Source organism: Pelodiscus sinensis, chromosome 1 (assembly GCF_052426305.1).
Source record: "Pelodiscus sinensis isolate ZL-2025 chromosome 1, ASM5242630v1, whole genome shotgun sequence".
In the NCBI taxonomy this organism is placed as follows: domain Eukaryota; kingdom Metazoa; phylum Chordata; order Testudines; family Trionychidae; genus Pelodiscus; species Pelodiscus sinensis.
Window position 1 is genome coordinate 338,838,501 of NC_143052.1, and position 20,482 is coordinate 338,858,982.

Genomic DNA, 20,482 nt, shown 5'->3' on the forward strand with positions numbered 1-20,482 from the left:
AACTACATATCTTATTTAGTGATTACGGGTCTGTTCCAAATTCTTGAACTTAAGTGAGAAGACTCCTTTTGACTTCCTTGGGTTTCTGAGTCTGGTCCTAGATAATTTGGAGATAGCTAAAGTGCTTTGTGGCAACAGCCAGAATGTCAGTTTGGGGCCAATTCCTGGTTTTGTGTTTATTTTTTGTTAAAGACGCTACACAGCTTTATTTACCATTACCACCAGGTTTCCTGAATATGTTTCTGTTTCCTTATGAGATCAGAAATTTGTCGTGATGATCAAATCTCTCACATCAAACTCTCATCTGCTTTTCGCAAACACTTTCTGTTTAGAAGTTACATTGCAATTGTTAAGGTACCCGTGTCAAATGGTGCTTGTTTTTTGCAGGTTTTTTCTTGTTCCTTGCAGTGCTCTATTATCCATCCATCCATCCATCCATCCATCCATCCATCCAATGAAGCCTATAAAGACCACCAGTGGCTATATCATTGATCCACACCTTCTACACTGTGAATGGGGATAATTTTTTCTGATTTTTGTCCATTTCCTTGTTTCCCAAATCATGTTGACTCAGTTCAGTGGCCCTATATACAATTAAATACATTAGTATAATTAGCAGCACCAGATTTACTGTGTAATCTTAGCATTACAAATTATTTCTTAATACTCTTGTTGATTATCAGTGGTGCCTTTTCTTTTTATTACCAAGTTTTGCTGACTAATTTCCTTTTAGGCTTCATACCCTCTGTTGTTAATATATGACTCTGATTGCAGTAACATCATCTTTTTTCAGAATTAAATAATGCATTGCAAAGTACTTTCAGAAAATGAATGCATGCCTCAGATGTGTTTACTCTCTTCAAATGGCGCAGGCAAAAATAGATACTCAGACTAGGACGATTTCAGAATGATTTAAAAAATTCTTTAAAATATCCCTGTAATTTCTCATATGTTACCTGAATTCTGTAAGCAACATTGCAGGTTTCCTGATTGTCATTTATTAACCAAATATCTCTGCTCAAAATTAAAACTGGCCAACAGTCTTTATAGAATAGTCAGGAACATAGGAGAACTGGCCTGATCAAAAAATCATTGAAATCACTGGGAATCACTGACTTCAATGAGAGTTGGACCAAGTACAAATTATTCTTTTCCTACATCCTCTGATGCTAGTCCAGGCAATTAAAATTTCCAGAGCAGCACCCAATTCTAGTACAGGTTGGACCTCCCTGGTCCTGTACAATCAAGACCTGACCAGTCATGAACAAGATAATTTGCTGGACCAGGAGAGGTCCCCTGTCTGCAGCCCCCAAGCCCACTCCCTCTGCCAGTTCCCTGGGCAGCCCAGTCACCAGCTCCTGCCCACACTCCTAGTGGCTGCCACATGACTCTAGCCTTGACCTTGCTTGTAGCTGGCTACTGCGGGGCTCCAACTCCAGCCCCACACTCCTGGAGGCCACCTTAGGGCTCCAGCCCTTACCTCCCTTTCAATAGGCTGTTGTGGGGCTCTGGCCCCATGCTCCTGGGGGCTGCTGCAGGGCTCTGGTCCTGGCCTTGTGCTCCTTGGGTGCTGCTGCTATGGGCTGCCACTGGGCTCTGGCCCTGGCTCCATGCCCCTGAGTGCTGCTGCAGGGCTCCAGCCCTGCTTGCTGCAGGCTGCCAAGGGCTGCCCACCATATTGCCCCTGGCCTCAACTGACCCTCCTGCCCGTAGGCTCCTAGGCTCTGTGGTCCATTAGGACCACAGATATTGCTGGACCAGAGAGTGCTGGTTTTCAGAGGTACAACCTGTAGTCAATTGGGACTCCCTAGATATTGCAGTCTGTATTATCCCCCTTGTGATTGAAACTGTTCTCAGTCCTAGAAGCCCAGATGATGACCATGAATAAGGGAAATGCCTCCACTTTCACAGTCCTTGGGGATGACAATACTCTCCTGAAGTGAACTCTCAGGGCTTGCCTACACTACCCTTTGATCTGTCCAGTGGGAGTCAATTTGTCATGTCTAGTATAGACATGATAAATCAACCACTGAGTGCTCTCCTGTCAACTCCAGTACTCCACCAGAATGAGAAGCATAGGCAGAGTCAGTGGGAGAGCATCAGCTGTCAATTTACTGAAGTGAAGACACCATGGTATGTATATCTAAGTACATCAACTTCAGCTAGTTATTCACATAGCTGAAGCTGTATAACTAAGATCAATGGTGCTCAGTACTGAAGACCCAGCTCTAGTTCTAAAGGAGACTTTAACTACATAAGCTCCTCAAATGCCATTTTATCCACTGGAAAATTGTTCCTTTAAAGGCTGACAAACACTTTTACTTGTTTTGATGCAACTTTGTAGTGGCTCAAATCATGTAAGGTAAATCCCTCATGCCCTCTTTGAGCCAATCTCATCTCTGTTTTTCTTCCCTTTTCTCATTATTAGGGTCTAGGCACAAGATAAAGGGATAGTAGATACCTGTTAAAATATGGAAATGTGTGGAGCTGTCTTAGTCTAAGGATATGGAACAGTCTTGAACACAGCTTTATCTTGGTAGAATAGTAAGTTGGCTGAGTCGGAGACAGCAGAGTTAGAGATGGTTGGGAATTTTGTGACAATTTTTCATCAGAAAAAGACTGTTGAAACTGAATCTTTTTGCAGATAAGAGTTGGCTTGATAAATCTCAGCTAAAAAAATCAAAAAAGATTTTGAAAGGATTTCAATGTTTTCGAAAGAAAACATTCTGTATTTTCATTTTGCAACACTTTTTTCATTTTGAAATTTAAGTAAATTATTCTTACAAATGGTGGAAATTGAAAAAAAAATTATCTAAATGAAATATTTTGATTGACCTAAGATGTATTTTTTCAAACATTTGGTTCATGACAGTTTCATAATTGAATGCAGTAATAGGATTTTGATGTCTTTGTCCTGGATTCCGAATAAGAATTTTTTTAGAAATGTGACTATTTTTCCTGGGACTGGAAATAAGGAGTATGTTAGAGCATGGCTACTGAACTTTTGAAGCCCCAGGAGCCACAGTGATACTCGCAGCACAGGCCAAAGGCCTCAACTTACGTGTGGTTGCTTATACATGTAAATATATGCAAAGAGCTTTTTTCACACTGACGGGCATAAGTATAAAGATTAAGGCAAGACTACACAACACACAGTACCCGTTTAAATCAGTTCTTCTGCTATTAATAAAATGCAATGTTTACCCAATTTCCACCCATATGATATCACTTTTAATGAGCAACGACAGTCCAGGAAGTTAACTACTAAAACACATATCAACAGAAGACCATTATATTGACTCGCTGTTGTGGAGCATGTTCCCAGTGGAGGCCATGTTCAAAAGATACCGCACTGCTGGCCACAAACAAACGGGCCACATGTTGAGTAGCCCTGTGTTAGAGTATAGTCGAGAAAACAATTTAACAAATAAGGCTGGGTGCAGTTAATAGGATTAAGTGATACAAGCACTCCCCTCCCCTTGCTGCTTCTGTATTTGAGGCAGCAACAGGGGGAGGAGGCAGGAGCTGGTGCCTGCTTTTAAGCTGGCTCCCCATAAACACCCAATCCCACAGACCTACCTGTCCCCCCTCTCCACCTCCATGCTGCTGCCTCTTGATAGAGGGTCAAAAATGTGGAGGGTGAGGGGGGCAGGCAGGAGCCGGTACACATGGGAAGCCAGCTTTCAAGCTGGCTTCCTCCGCATATTGGCTCCTGTGGTGCTGCTTGCCCCCTTGCTGCCCACCTCCTCCCTTCCCCCGGAGGCAGCAGCCTGGGGGAGGGCAGGCAAGATGCTGACACACCCACTGTCCGTGGGGAGCTTGGACCCCCTGTAGACCGGGATGCTACCACAGAGCAGCCTCTCTCCTCAGTGGGCCCGGGCTCTCCACCGGAAAGAGGCTGCTGCCACCCTGCACTGCTGCCTCTCTATCAGAGACAGCAGGGTGGGGTGACGGGGCTCCCCAGGAGAGGGGTTAGAGCACACTGGGTGCCAGCCCTGCCCTCTGGGGACTGTCGAATAATTGTGTAACTGCTAAGATTCTGTGTGGTTACATAATTATTGAATTAATCGATACCTAACATCTCTAACTGGAAACCATTTCCTGTTTAGCTATTTTCTCCATCTATGTTCAAACAGATGTCCACTAAATATAAAAACAACCTTTAAAGTCAGCAGCATTTGGCTATTCAGATCTGTCTCTCTGTGTCTCTCCATCTGTCTCTCTCTCTCTCTCGTCTGTTTCCATTGCTGAATGATGGCCTAGGCAGCCTGAGCCAAAGTCTACTGATGTCAGTGAAGACACTCACATTGGTTTCAGTGGGCTTAGACTTGTATCCAAAATTCAGATCAGAAGAAATCAGAGATCCTTACAATTTTAGTATCTGATCAACTAGTCTTCAGAAAAAAAGCCAACTGAGAATGTGTGCCAATGGGAAAATTGTCCCACACTTCCCTGTATATTGCTTATTGCTTCATTCTCTGCCTTTAATGAACTAAACCAACATGCCCTATCTGTACGCTGCTTGATGGAGGATGCTTTGTTGGTTTCACATTATTTATTACTATTACTCTCAAACAAGTAAAATATATAAAATCCTCCAAACTCAGTAATAGATCATTGATGCTGACATAGGAGAACTTGTAAAAATCAAATTAACAGGAAGAAATTACCCTTCTTTTCAATTATATTGTTAATTTTATTCTGCCTTTATTCACTTGAAGCTGCCTTGTCATGAAAAATGCTTTATATAAAAGAATTTTATTTATTAATATTGCTGGTAACCTGCCAACTACTCTATACATAAACCTGAGTGTAATGAGTTTTGCTACCATTTCCCGGTGCTTTCTTTTCTTAGTTCCAATGCCCTTGAAGGAATAGAGCGGTACCGATACAAAAATGCTGAGGCGTAGTTTAATGGTTGTCCTTTGCTTCGTTACACTGTTCTGGTGGCATGTCTTATATCTGACAGGAAAGAACCTGTCACTATGATAGGGCAGATCAGGATCCATACGCATTGCCAGCTGATCCCACTGCTGGAGACTGAACTCTTTTGTTTATCCAAAATGCAGGCAGTAAATCATAGGCTTCCCCACTCCGTCCTCACGTCGAGCCTCAAACCTGGCCTGAAGTGACCATAGCTAGTCATAAGGAGCAGCTCAGTCTGCATGGCCCATTCATGGTCTAGTGCTTTTGTTAGGATGTCATTCTTGGGGGTGGGTTTTCCACTGAGCACACCTGGCCTGTAGTAATTTGCCTAACTGGTTTTTCCAGCCAACCAGGTGGTGTAATCAGTGGACGTGTTCTTAAGCCCAGTTGTAGCAGCAGTTCCGTAGATGCTCAAAGCATTTGCCCATGGCTGAAATAGTTTCTCCCTTGCCTTACTCCAGATAACTCGGTTCTGACTCTCACCTCCAATTTCTGATCTCTAATCTTTGGCTTTCACTCAGACACACACTAAAGTTTAGGATAAGATAATGTTATTTCTATGAAGTTATTTTTAGTATTTTTTAAAAAAAATGAGAATTCCATGGCATGTATTCTTTCATCCCTATAAACTCTTATCATTCACTGTATTTTAACAGAAAAGGGCTATAATCAATTTGGTTTCCAATAACATTGTCTTCTAGTTTTCGAACCTTAAGCATTGATTTAGGTGTATCAAAACAACAAAATTCTCTGTTTAATCTCTTTTCTTTAAGGTTTATTGAGAAACAATCCTATTCCAGATTCATGCTATGTTTCTGGCTCACCTTGGTTCAGTCTCTTTCAACATTTTTTCAGTTACGCCAGTTTTGAGGACTGTACTTGATTTGGTGATTTTTTTTTCTCTTTTTTTTTGTGTATGGTTTTATGAGAAACAATACTATTCCAGGCACACCCCATTTTCCTGGCATAACCAAACCCTAACATTGCTTTACATTATGATAAGAGGAAGCAGCATACCAAATTTGGTTGTCTTCTTTCTTACCATTTAGGAGAAGTTCTTGATCAAAGTGACAAACTCTCTAAAAATATATTGCAGATTGTAAGTTTCTTGGAGCAAGAATCATCTTTGTGTTCTGTGTGTGTACAGCGTCTAACGCAGTAGGGTTTTGTCCCATGACTAGAGCATGTAGGCACATTGATAATGCAAATGAATAAATAATAATGGCTAGTAAAGCACTTTGAGATCATCTGAGATTAACGATATTGATATAAGCCATTAGTGTTATTAGTGCTTGAGAAAACAAAGGTGTTTTTTTCTTATGATTAGTTCTAATCTATCTAGCCACTTAATGCTCTATATTCCTAATCAGAGAGATAGCAGAGGTATTCAGCATTATGTACAGATAGTTCTACAAGATCCATGGACTTCCTTCAGGTGAGATGTTGTTATTTCTCAGATGGTTTGTTTGCTTCTGTACTAAGAGATCCACTGTGTAATAAGCAGAAGTATTTCCATAGATACACATCGGAGGGAATTGGTATTGGTTCCAAACAAATCATTTAAGATAACTAAAGCATGGACTTGGTTTGTTAGACCATGGATTCTGGCTCTGAATGTAACACTAGCTCTAAACATCTTCATGCAGTATATTGAAATCCAAGGATAGCATTCTGAGAGCCAAGTTTTGACTGCTTCTGTATGAGTGGAGTAAGTGAAAGAGAGGTGGCAAGGAGCATCCACAAAGACATTCCCAGTTGTATTATGGGTTCTTCTTGAGCCTTAGCAAAAGACCTAAGAGAGCTGGAGCTGTGGGTAGGTGGGAATCAACAGTGCTGGAACCAATATAGGACTGTTAGACTTTTGGAACACGTGGGATCTCTTGGTATTTCCTACAGGATAGTGCACTGCCTGCAAACCTCCACCTGTCACATGCTGTGACTTAGAGGCACAATCTGGCCTCAAATGATGCTCCCCTTGACACAGCAAATACACAGGACCATCTGGAGATGGGTTCTGATGGAGCATGCTTTTATCGCTATGGAAAATGTCTGTGTGACTGTGAAAGCTTCAGCCAGTCCCCTTACAATTTACAATCATGAACAGTCATTACCCATGCAAAATCCTTTTTCAAGCATTAGCCCCATTTCCCATTTTCTGGCCCCACCTGTCTTTTGTCCCAAGGCACCGCTCGGGGGGCAAACCATCCATTTCTTTTATACCCATCTGTGTCTGGTCAACATTCCACCAATGTTCTTCGTTTCGTCGCTGTTCTGTATTAATCAAACAGATTTATTTCTCTAGTTAGGGAACAAAAGCATCTGCAAGCCAACTCATTTCCCTTCCAAAGTTCTTGGAGGGCAGCTCTGGCTCAGAGTGGGAAAGAAAACACTTGTCAAGTATTAGAGGAATAAAGAGAATTCTTTTTTCCTCTACTATTATTATTGGAAAGCTTCTCTTAGCCTCCCTACGTCCTTAGGGAATAGTAACATATTGAAAAGATCTTTCATGCAGACAGGTAACAAATGCACTGAAGGGTTGCATCAGAAAAGAAAAAAATACTTACGAGTTGTTAAGGCCTTTCCCCACTCTGGCTCTTAGTGTGCAGAAGGTGGGGGCCTGCAGAAAGTGGGGGCCTGCAACTGGGATGTGAATGGGTAACCAGTTAACCAAAAGCCCCATAGGGCTGGGGGCCGGCAGCCACAGAGGGCGGAGAGCAGCAGATTCACAGAGCTGGCATTTCCTGCCTGCAGGCGGGGGGGCTTCTCCATCCCGGCCATGCTGGAATGGCCCCCTGCCCATTGGATCCTGCTTGATCAGTTAACTGGTTAACATAACATTTAATTGGTTAACTGGTTCAACAAGATTTTACATCTCTATCCCACAAGAAACTTTAAAAAAAATACCCTGCCTCTAAAGGCTTCTGCTTAAAACTCACCAAAGTCACATATTCCCTGCCCTTGGGTGGTATGCTGTCAACACCGAATGACCCTTTGAGAACCCAGGAAGACGCATTTGGGAATTTATTTCTGTGGGGTATCCTCAAACTCTGTAACCCTCCCTCAGGAGAGAGCTTGAAAACAAACTGCAATTTCTCAATAGCTGATCTTCAGTCTTAGGCATGTGCACACAGGACCTCCTGCCTTCTAGAACATAGGAATCAGAGTATAGTCTTAAAAAGGTGGTTATATTAACAAAACAAGGCATACTGGTAAAGCATACTTGGTTTCTGGATGTTACAGAGCAACTGAAACAAGACAGATTAAAAACACCCCTCCCATCCATCACACCATCAAACGGATTCAATTTAAAAACTACGGTGTATAAGGGGTACATAAATCAGCACAGATTAATCCCACAAACCAAAAAATTATATTTAAAAAACCAATCACATCTAACTAAACATGCTTTGTTCACTTACATGTCTGTTGTTACAAAGTTTAGTTCTTTCTAGGCCTGGATATTGGTGGAAATTCCATGTTTGGTTTCTGGCTTAGTCCATCTGGGCATGTCTACACTGCAGGACAAAAGTCGAATTAAGACCCATAACTTCAGATACGTTAATTGAGTAGCTGAAGTCAAAATAGCTTAATTCAGCTATTGGTGCTGTCTACACAGCAGAAAGTCGAAGGAAGAACACTCTTCCTTGGATTTCCTTTACTCCTTGTGAAATGAGGGCTACAGGAATTCACGTAAGAAGTCCTCCATCTTGAAATTATTTCGAAATAAAGGCTTGCTGTGTGGATGGGTACTTTATTTTGTAATAACGTCAGTTATTCCAAAAACGCTGCTGTGTAGATGTACCCTCTCTGTGTCTCTCCTCTGGCCACACACAGACTGAAGCAGGCAAACCACTGTGGTTTCTTTTTTTAAATTCAGATACTAAAACACTCTTCCCATTGGCTTTCATGGCTCCTTGCCAACACTTCATGGAGACCCTCTGTCTCTGGGTTTAACCCTTAAGAGGCAATTTAGTCAACTGAATGGCTGGGATATCTATAAAAGGGTAGTACCCCTCCCATCCATCACACCAGTAATGATGTTTGTCACAGTCCCTCTGTGACAGTTTTACCTCTGCTGTGGGGTGAAGGACCATATAGGCTTGTTCCATTTGGTTTCTTCGGGTATGACTGATTGGTACATAAGAATGGCCGTTCTGGGTCAGACCAAAGGTCCATCTAGCCCAGTATTCTGTCTGCCAACAGTGGACAGCACCAGGTGCCCCAGAGAGGGTGGACCAAAGACAATGATCAAGCGATTTGTCTCCTGCCATCCCTCTCCAGCCTGTGACAAACAGAGGCCAAGGACACCATTTTATCCCCTGGCTAATAGCCTTTTATGGACCTAACCTCCATGAAATTATCTAGCTTCTCTTTAAACTCTAGATCATACTCCTCAAACTTGGTCCCATCCATTCATCAAATGAGCACAAGCAATTGTCCTGTCTTGTCTCATGACCGAACAGAATAATCTCTGTTGGGGCCATATGAGGGGAAGAACCAGGCTCCTAATGGACAGAACTATCTGGCTGAGTGAATTCAGTCGTTAACCCTGCCAGGGTAGGGAAACTGAGTTCCACATTGCTGTGTGTGGCTCTCTGGATCAAGATTTTGACCTTTTCTGCTTTGTGCAGACATCACACCAGATGTGCTGTAATGTAAAAATTTACCCAGCTCTGTCTGTCCAAACTTGTTCCTCCCTCCAATGCTATTTAGATTGTTTTGTGTCAGTTGACTGCCACCCGTTTTGTCAGAAAATGGACACGTTTCAATGGCACAGTACAGTAAGTCTTGAAATCCTAGGAAATGAATGGAGTTGACATCTTAATAGTGCTTTTCTGTCTCCAATATCTATGATAACTTTGCCTTAAAAAACTCCTGTCATATAGGAATGTGCAAGTCAGCTAAGTCTGCATGTGAGTGAAGCGCTACATACATAAGTGGCCACTTGTGCATCTGTTTGCATATGCAGTTATGGGGTGCATCTACACTGCACCATTATTTCAAGATACCTAACATTATTTCAAATAATAAAGCGAGTGTCTACAGAGCCATTCCGTTATTTCAAAATAATTTTGAAATAACGGACGGCTTATTCTGAAATCTGTAAACCTCATTCTACAAGGAATAATGCCCATTCCAAAATAGCTATTTTGAAATAAGGCATGTGTGGACCTCCACTGCTGCTATTTCGAAATAGCCCAGGGCCATTCCAAGTTATTCCTCCCTGGTGCCTCCAGGGGCTCTAAATCAAGATAGCACGTCTACATTAGAGAAGCCTGCCTAAGACTAATTTTGTGGCTTCCCTGCAGTGTAGACATGCTATTTTGAAATAAGTGAAAAGGTACTTGTATAGCAGTTGCCCTTTTTCTGTGTTACGAAAAGAAATTGTTCTCTAAGATAACTCTGTTAATAAAAATAAAGCTAGTACTACTGGTGCATGGGGCACAAAGAAAAACAACAATCTTGTACAAGATGTCCACTTGGTAAAATATTTAATTTAATGTCTCAGGAAACAATGAGAGAAATATCAGGGTCAGTTGGGTTGAAGGTCCTGAAAGACCATATCAACAAGGGGAGGGAGGTGACAAATTGTGTTTTTTATGGATGAAATACACAGAACAAATCAAATGGTTGATTTTAAAAAGAAATTCTCTAGCCAATTCTGGAGATGCACACCATTGCAGTCAATTTTTGGTGTTCCATTGTTTGGATTATGTAGTAAATGTCAGAGTGCAGAAGCTGAAGAGAAGGGGCTGGAATATAATGGGGAAATCCAAAGTAGGAAGCTACCTTTTAGAAAATGTCTCCCATTCATAACGGAGAGACAGTATTTGTGCTGACATGCACATAGATCTATTTTTTTAGAGATAGGAGTAGCTCATTAGCCTCTAAAAATGACTCATTGAATCATACGTTTTATTAAAAAAAATATTACAATGTGTTAATCTGCATTAAAATACAGACCCAGTTTGCAAGAACACAATTTTATTAAAAAAAAAAAACCTTAAACAGTGAATAGTTGGGACATTTCTTTTTGTGCACATATAATTGCACAGGTCACACACAATGGGGCAGGGTGCTCGGACTGCAAGTCTGTTTCATTGCAGTGTAGACTTCCAAGCTTGGGACGGAGCCCAAGCTCCCATCTCATAAGGTCTTAGAGCCTACACTCTAGCCCAAGCCCAGAAATCTGTACAGCCATAAAATAGTCCCTGGCTCAAGTCCATGAACCCAAGCTGGCTGGCACGGGCCAGCCACAGGTGGCTCATTGCTATACAGACATACCATTGCAGTCTGTTCTCACTGGAGTTGGTTCCAGAAATTTCCTCTCAAGTTAGCCTAGCCTGAATGAGAGCAGCCATGCTACAAAATAACACTTCAGAGACAGAGCACATGGACACTGCACTTATTCGCGTGAGAGGCATAGATTTCTGGAAGCATATATTAAGGCTCTTTGCACTGCAGAAAGAACTACAGGCAGTCCCCGGGTTACGTTGGTCCGACTTATGTCGGACCCCTAGTTACAAACCGGGGGCGGGGGGCTCCCCCACTGTCGCCGCCTCTGGCCGCGCGGGGGGCGCTTCCTCCCAGCAGACCAGGGAGACGCCGAGTGGCTTTTCTCACCGCGGAGGACGTGGGCGGCGGGACCACCGAGACGCGCCGCGGTCTCGCCGCCCGCGTCCTCCGTGGCGAGAAAAGCCGCTCCACGTCTCTCTGGTCTGCTGGGGGGGGGGCGCAGCTAGTGCGCCCACCCCCCCCCCAGCAGACAAGGCTTTTCTCGCCGATGCCTGGGGTAGAGCAGCTGGGGGGCTGCCGGGTTGGTCCCACAGCACCGAGGTTCAGCACTACTGGACCTACCGGCAGCGTCCCAGCTGCTCTGTCCCAGGCGTCCAGATTCAGCCGCTGTTGAAACTGATCAGCGGCTGATTCCAGGAAGCCCGGGGCAAAGCAACTCTGCCTTGGGCTTCCTGTAGTCAGCCGCTGGTCAGTTTCAGCAGCGGCTGTCTTGGGAACAACTGGGGCAGAGCAGCTGGGGTGCTGCCGGGTTGGTCCAGTAGCACCGAGGAGCGGCGCTGCAGGACCAACCCAGCAGCATCCCAGCTGCTCTGCCCCAGGCGTGTCCGATTCAGCCGCTGCTGGTCAGTTTCAACAGCGGCTGAATCTGGACGCCAGTTCCGACTTACATACAAATTCAACTTACAAACAAACCTACAGTCCCTATCTTGTACGTAACCCAGGGACTGCCTGTACTCTATTCGTTCTCTTTCGGTGAGTCGTGGGAAGTCCTTTCTGGGCACATATGGAGAATTGTGGGAAGGCACGGGAGGGTTAGTGTCATCAAGTGGTGCTAACCTGTTTTTACACTGTGTTGGTCAAGTTAGCAGCTGATAAGTCGTGCTTACTTGAGTTTTAGCCTATCCCCCTTTTGAGGCCAGCCAACATGAATTTAAATCATCACTTCTCTTGAGTTAAGGTTTTCTTGTGAGTGGACAGTACTAGTTAGAGTCAACATACATGTTAACTTGTCAGAGAGGACAAGATCTTACTTTAGAAAATATTAAGATGGCTTCCAGGCTCTATACAAAGTCAGCACAGTTCTCACTGACTATTGTGATTTTCCCCTGTTGCCTGCACATGTGAGCTGTACCGTCTCACACTTTCACAAGCCATGCCTCTCAACCCTGGGCTCACAGGAGGAAGGGCCGGGAGGGAGAGCACACTTTGAAATGAACAGGACAGAGGGGTTTTTTAATTAGCATTTCCAAAATAATAATAATTGGATTAATTCCTTACTAACCTCCCTTTATTCTAGACACCTCCAAGAGGTGCATGTGATTGTACTATCCTTCCTTCCCCAGAAGAGAGCAGGGCTTCTCCTCTGCCCAGTCTGGCAGCATCATTCCCTTCCCTTCCATGCTTCCTCCTGCATGGAGATTAGAGGGGAAGTTTGGTTCTCCTGTGCCTGGTCCAGCAGTAGAAATCCCCCTGCATCTCTCTTCCCTGCCAGTGTGTTCCTCCTTGGTGTCTGTGGAGGGCTGCAGAACAACCTTAAAAAAAGACTGTATTTGAGAGACAGCTTGGTAAACACCCAGCTAGGATGCCCCCAAACTTTGATTTCTGTCACCACTGACCAAGACAGCTTTTTAGTTTCATTTAGGATCTGATCTTAGGCCAAGTCTACACTAGACCCAGAAGGTCAGGTTAAGGTGTGCAACTCCAGTTATGTAGAAAACGTAGCTGGAGTCAGCTTACCTTAAACCGAGCTTGGCTCTGTCCCCAAAGCAGGAGGCCAATGGGAAAAAAATGCTCCCATTGGCTTCCCTTACTCCTCGCAAAAATAAGAGTACCAGCTGCCTTACTGAATTTAAAAGGCAGAGCCACAGCAGGATTAGCTCCCTGCTGCGGCTCTGCAGTTTCCCCCCTTTCCAACTAATCAAGTAGTTGATAGAAATGCAACTGAATAAATGCAACTTAACATCTTTAGTGAAGGCTAGGCCTTAGTTTTAGACAGTAGATGCACTGGTTGAAGACTAAAGGGTAAATGTTGCTCTTGTCTACACACTTAAATTGTATTGCATTAACTATACCAGTTAATAGCCAGCATGGGTTTGTGAAGAACAAGTCATGCCAAACTAATCTGATAGCTTTCTTTGATAGGATAACGAGCCTTGTGGATAAGGGAGAAGCGGTAGATGTCATATACCTAGACTTTAGTAAGGCATTTGATACGGTCTCGCATGATATTCTTATTGATAAACTAGGCAAATATAACTTAGATAGGGTCACGATAAGGTGAGTGCATAATTGGCCGGATAACCGTAGTCAGAGAGTTGTTGTTAACGGTGCTAAATCCTGCTGGAAAGGGATAACAAGAGGAGTTCCACAAGGGTCTCTTTTGGGACCCGTACTGTTCAATATCTTCATCAATGATGTAGATATTGGGATAGAGAGTACGCTTATTAAGTTTGCAGATGATACCAAACTGGGTGGGGTTGCAACTTCTTTGGAGGATAGGGACATAATTCAAAATGACCTTAGCAAGTTAGAGAAATGGTCAGAGGTAAACAGGATGAGGTTTAATAAAGAGAAATGCAAAGTGCTCCACTTAGGAAGGAACAATCAGTTCCATACATACAAGATGGGAAGCGACTGTCTAGGAAGGAGCATGGCGGAAAGGGATCTAGGGGTCATAGTGGACCACAAGTTGAATATGAGTCAACAGTGTGATGCTGTTGCAAAAAAAGCAAATATGATTCTAGGTTGTATCAACAGGTGTGTTGTAAGCAAAACTCGTGAAGTCATTCTGCCGCTCTACTCTGTACTAGTTAGGCCTCAGCTGGAGTACTGTGTCCAGTCTGGGCGCCACAATTCAAGAAAGATGTGGAGAAATTGGAAAGGGTACAGAGAAGAGCGACAAGAATGATTAAAGGTTTAGAGAACATGACCTATGAAGCCAGGCTTCATGAACTGGGCTTGTTTAGTTTGGAAAAAGAAGATTAAGGGGGGACGTGATAGCGGTTTTCAAATATCTAAAAGGGTGTCACAAGGAGGAAGGAGAAAATTTGTTCCTCTTGGTTTCTGAGGATAGGACAAGGAGTAATGGGCTTAAAGTGCAGCAGGGGAGGTTTAGATTGGACATTAGGAAAAAATTCCTAACTGTCAGGGTGGTCAAATATTGGAATAAATTGCCAAGGGAGGTGGTGGAATCTCCCTGTCTGGAGATATTTAAGAAGAGGTTAGATAGGCATCTGTCAGGGATGGTGTAGACGGAGCTTGGTCCTGCCTTTATTAGTTTTAAACCTGCTACCCATTAATTTCATTTGGTGTCCTCTAGTTCTTCTATTATGGGAACTAATAAATAACTTTTCTTTATTCGCCCTCTCCACACCACTCATGATTTTATATATCTCTATCATATCCCCCCTCAGTCTCCTCTTTTCTAAACTGAAAAGTCCCTCTCTTCATATGGGACCCGTTCCAAACCCCTAATCATTTTAGTTGCCCTTTTCTCAACCCTTTCCAAGGCCAAAATTTCTTTTTTGAGGTGAGGAGACCACATCTGTACACAATATTCAAGACGTGGGCGTACCATAGTTTTATACAGGGGTAGTAAGATATTCTGGGTCTTATTTTCTATTCCTTTCTTAATAATTCCTAGCATCCTATTTGCCTTTTTGACCGCCACTGCACACTGTGTGGAAGTTTTGAGAGAACTATCACGATAACTCCCAAGATCTCTTTCCTGATTTGTCATAGCTAAATTAGCCCCCATCATACTGTACGTATAGTTGGGGTTATTTTTCCCGATGTGCATTACTTTACACTTATCCACATTAAATTTAATTTGCCGTTTTGTTGCCCAATCAGTTTGGTGAGATCTTTTTGGAGTCCCTCACAGCCTGCTTCTGTCTTGACTATCCTAAACAGTTTGGTATCATCCGCAAACTTTATCACCTCACTGCTTACCCCTTTCTCCAGATCATTTATGAATAAGTTGAAAAGGATTGGTCCCAGGACTGACCCTTGGGGTACACCACTAGTTACCCCTCTCCATTCTGAAAATGTACCATTTATTCCTACCCTTTGTTTCCTGTCTTTTAACCAGTTCTCAATCCAAGAAAGGACCTTCCCTCTTATCCCATGGCAATGTAATTTACATAAGAGCCTTTGGTGAGGGACCTTATCAAAGGCTTTCTGAAAATCTAAGTATACTATATCTGCTGGATCCCCCTTGGCTGCATGTTTGTTAACCCCTTCAAAGAACTCTAATAGATTAGTAAGAAATGATTTCCCTTTACAGAAACCATGTTGACTTTTGTCCAACAAATTATGTTCTTCTACATGCCTCACAATTTTATTCTTTACTATTGTTACGACTTATTTGCCCGGTACTGAAGTTAGACTTACCGATGTGTAATTGCCAGGATCACCTCTAGAGCCCTTTTTAAGTATTGGTGTCATGTTAGCTACCTTCCAGTCATTAGGTACGGAAGCCTATTTAAAGGGTAGGTTACAAACCACAGATAATAGTTCAGCAATTTCCCATTTGAGTTCTTTTAGAACCCTTGGATGAATGCCATCCGGTCCCAGAGATTTGTTAACATTAAGTTTTTCTATTTATTCCAAAACCTCCTCTAATGACACTTCAATCCGGGACAGTTCCTCAGATTCATCACCCACAAAGGATGGTGCAGATTTGGGAATCTCCCTAATGTCCTCAACCATGAAGACTGAAGCAAAGAAATCATTTAGTTTATCCGCAATGGTTTTATCGTCCTTGATCGCTCCTTTTATATCTCAATCGTCTAGGGAACCCACAGGTTTTTTAGCAGACTTCCTGCTTATAATGTACTTAAAAACATTTTGTTATTTCTTTTTGAGTTTTTGGCTAGCTGTTTTTCAAAATCTTTTTTTGCTTATTACATTTTTACACTTGATTTGACAGTGTTTATGTTGCCTTCTATTTATCTCACTTGAATTGGACTTCCACTTCTTAAAAGATGCCTTTTTGTCCCTCCCTGCTTTTTTTACATGGTGGTTAAGCCACAGTGACCCTTTTTTAGGTCTCTTGCTATGTTTTTTAATTTGGGGTATACATTTAAGTTGGGCTTCTATTATGGTGTCTTTAAAAAGTTTCCATGCAGCTCGTAGGGATTTGGCTCTAGTCACTGTGCCTTTTAATTTCTGTTTAACTAACTTCCTGATTTTTGTGTAATTCCCCTTTTTGAAATTAAATGCCAGAGTGCTGGACTGCTGAGGTGTTCTTCCCGCCACAGGAATGTTAAATGTTATTATATTATGGTCACTATTCCCAAGCGGTCCTGTAACAGTTATCTCCTGGACTTGATCCTGCACTCCACTCAGGACTAAATCAAGAATTGCCTCTCCCCTTGTGGGCTCCTGTACCAGCTGTTCCAAGAAGCAGTCATTTAAGCCATTGAGGAATTTTATCTCTGCTTCTGTTCCTGAGGTGACAGGTACCCAGTCAATATGGGGATAATTAAACCCCCCCATTATTATAGAGTTCTTTATTTTGGTAGCCTCTCTAATCTCCCCCAGCATTTCAATGTCAGTATCGCTGTCCTGGTCAGGTGGTCGGTAATATATCCCTACTGCTAATTTCTTATTATTGGAGCATGGAATTACTATCCATAGCGATTCTATTGAACATGTTGATTCATTTAATATTTTTATTTCATTTGATTCTACATTATCTTTCACATACAGTGTCACTCCACCACCCACCCGGCCTGCTCTATCCTTTTGATATATTTTATATCCCGGTATGATTGTGTCCCACAGATTTTCCTCATTCCACCAGGTTTCAGTAATACCTATTATGTCAATCTCCTCCTTTAATACGAGGTACTCTAGTTCACCCATCTTATTAGTCAGACTCCTAGCATTTGTGTAGAAGCACTTTAAAAATTTGCACTGTTTATTTGTCTGCCCTTCCCTGATGCATTGGATTCCTTTCTCTGCAGTTGTTTGTCTGCTCTGGCCCATGGTTTGTCCTCTCTCCTCCTCTCTTTCTGATTACAGCTTAGAGAATCTCTATCAACGGATTCTCCTCTAAGAGAAGTCTCCATCCGATTTACGTGCATCTCCGCACCAATCGGCTTTCCCCCATCTCTTAGTTTAAAAACTGCTCTATGGCCTTTTTAATGTTTAGTGCCAGCAGTCTGGTTCCACCCTGGTTTAAGTGGAGCCCATCCTTCCTGTATAGGCTCCCCCTCTCCCAAAAGTGTCCCCAGTTCCTAATAAATCCAAACCCCTCTTCCCTACACCATTGTCTCATCCACGCATAGAGACTCTGAAGCTCTGCCTGTCTACCTGGCCCTGTGCGTGGAACTGGAAGTATTTCCGAGAATGCCACCATAGAGGTCCTGGATTTCAGTCTCTTTCCTAGCAGCCTAAATTTGGCCTCCAGGACATCTCTCCTACCCTTCCCTACGTCATTGGTACCTACATGTACCACGACCACTGGCTCCTTCCCAGCACTACACATAAGTCTATCTAGATGCCTTGAGAGATCCGCAACCTTTGCACCAGACAGGCAAGTGACCATACGGTTCTCCTGGTCATGACAAACCCAACTATCTATGTTTCTAACGATCTAATCACCCACTATTAACACCTGCCTCTTCCTAACAACTGACATTCTCTCCCCCTCAGAGGTATCCTCAGTGTGAGACGTTACCGCAACATCCTCTGGAAGGAGGGTCCCAACTACAGGATGATTTCCCTCTGTTCCCATTGAATGCTCTGTTCCCTTGAGACTTTCATCCTCTTTAAGAGCACTGGGGCTCTCAGACTGGAAGTGGGACAGTACTACAGTGTCCCGGAAAGTCTCATCAACATATCTCTCTACCTGCCCTGTGGGCAGATGGCGTATGTGTGCAAGGCACTCCTGGCCCTCAGAGACCGAGTTCGGGCTTTGGAGGCCAGGGTGGCTGAACTGGAGGAGCTAAGAGAGGTAATCATACATGTTACACTCGACACAATAAACAGGATAGCCCCCACTCTGCTGCTGGGCTTCTGTCTCCATTTTTCTTATGAATAAGTTTAAGTATAAACTGGGCTTCTTATTAAATGTCTGGAATATAGATGATTATAAAAGTTATGTTTAAAGAAGGTCAGAAGTCACTAGTGCCCTCTAACCTCCCCCTCTAAACTCCCTGTTAGCTGCTCCTGTTCGCAAGCTCCCTGGTCGCTGACTCACAGATTTATAAAGCCCTGGTAGCCCCTCCCCCTGACAGAGGCTCAGCCAATTAACAGAGGCTTCTAGATTTCAAACCTTTTAGAACAAACAAACAAACCAAACCAAACCAAACAGCCAAACACAAGCTCAGCACACAGCAAATAATGCCCCCCCCCCCACACACAAACACACACTAACGACAGCCACTTACCACAAGGGTCCCATATTTACTCCTCTTTTACCTGGAGAACTCCCTCTCCAAACTCCGTTAGCTGCTCCTGTTCACAAGGTAGTGGAAGAACCTTATACAGATGTTGCAAAAGGTTTCAAAACCAATCAACTCATTACTTTAGAAATAGTTCTAGCACTTAACAAAAATTCCTGCCTCAGTTTCCTTGCCACTCTGGAGTGTTCGTCAGGACTTTGGATCTTCAGGATTCCAAATCCCTTTTCTTTTCTCATGGCTTTTCTTGAACACAGTTGCTCTCTTCTCCAGACAACTTCCTTTGACTTTGGATGGTCCCACAGTCAAAGAAGTTTTCTTGCCCTCCAAAGCCTGCACGTTTTTCCTCTGTCCTGTCCAAACTTCCTTCAGCTCTTTAAATTCTTAATCTAACAACACTGTCCCTTTGTTTTCCTGTTTGGGGACTTTATATTTTCCATTCCCCTCTCCCTCCAGATGAAATTGGATGAAGTTTTTCTTCCAGCTCAGGTATCCTCTTTAGGATGCTCACTGTCTGTCTGGTTAGAGTACAGTCATTAAAATTAATACTTCCTTTCATTTGTTCTGTAACTTTTTTGCAAAGTGGGTGTTACACTGCAGAAACCATAGGTGCTGGAATTAGGGGCGTTAGGTGCCTGAAGTGGGTTCCATCATATTCATGGCTTATAGTTTGGTTCTACAACTCTCAGTATCCCCACAAATTGTTCCTGTAGCCCTGGCAGAGACATTACACATTGAGGCATTTAGTGACACAATAATTTCGTAAAAGTAACCAGAGTTCATAAGTTGAATATAGATCCCCAAACTGTCACTTGCTACAAAGTCTGTGTATAAACAAGGCCTTGATTAAGTGGTAGTGATTGAGGTACAGGGTGTCCCTGGAGATTGAGGACCTGCTGGGAGGAGTTGATGAAGATGCAGTGGAGGGCCATTAATGTCAGCTAGCCGTTGGTTCCAGTAATGCCCTGCCCTAGATCATTTTTGCTAATATGACAGCAAATGAAAATACAATATGTTTATGGATTTTTTTCTGGGTGATACAGCTTGTTAGTTATATGCAATTCAGTGTATAATAAACAATGACCCTGTACCGATTTATCAGCAGGCAGATTCACAAAATATGGCAGTGGAAATTGCTTTGAAAGGTGTTTCAGTACTAAGCTATTCATTTACTTTTGTATAACAGAGGCCCATCTTTTATAGGATGAAAAACAGTGTAGAATTTGTAATGCCATGTTATTACTACATCAAATCTGGAGCTCCCTTTTCTTATGGATGAGCAATGAAATAGAAACTGTCCAGGGTCTCAGCCTTTGAAGGAAAAGTGGAATTATTTTGGGATAGTATTAGCACAATAGTAATACAAGGCAGTATTTGTACTGGCAACTCTGAAATTTAACAGCAATCATCATAGTATTTAAAAAGTTCAATCGCAGTATCTTTCATTTTTCAGCAAACAGCAATATCCCAGAAAGTTAGGTCAGGGAGTGAAGGAGCATATACTATACCCAAATGGATCTACAGGAGGAAATATTGGTAGGCAGAAGTGTATAAAGCCGTGTCTTGGTAAATTTCTGGGTGTTCTGTAAAACAGTGACAGTGATGTACCAAGCAGAAGCTTCAGTGGAATT

At 42.9% G+C, this 20,482-nt stretch overlaps 1 protein-coding gene across 7 annotated transcripts in view; it reads left to right on the top strand.

Moving 5' to 3' along the window:
* Nucleotides 1-20,482, top strand: part of TENM4 (teneurin transmembrane protein 4) — an 870,263-nt gene that overhangs the window by 377,102 nt on the left and 472,679 nt on the right. The gene's annotated exons all lie outside the window — the stretch shown is intronic.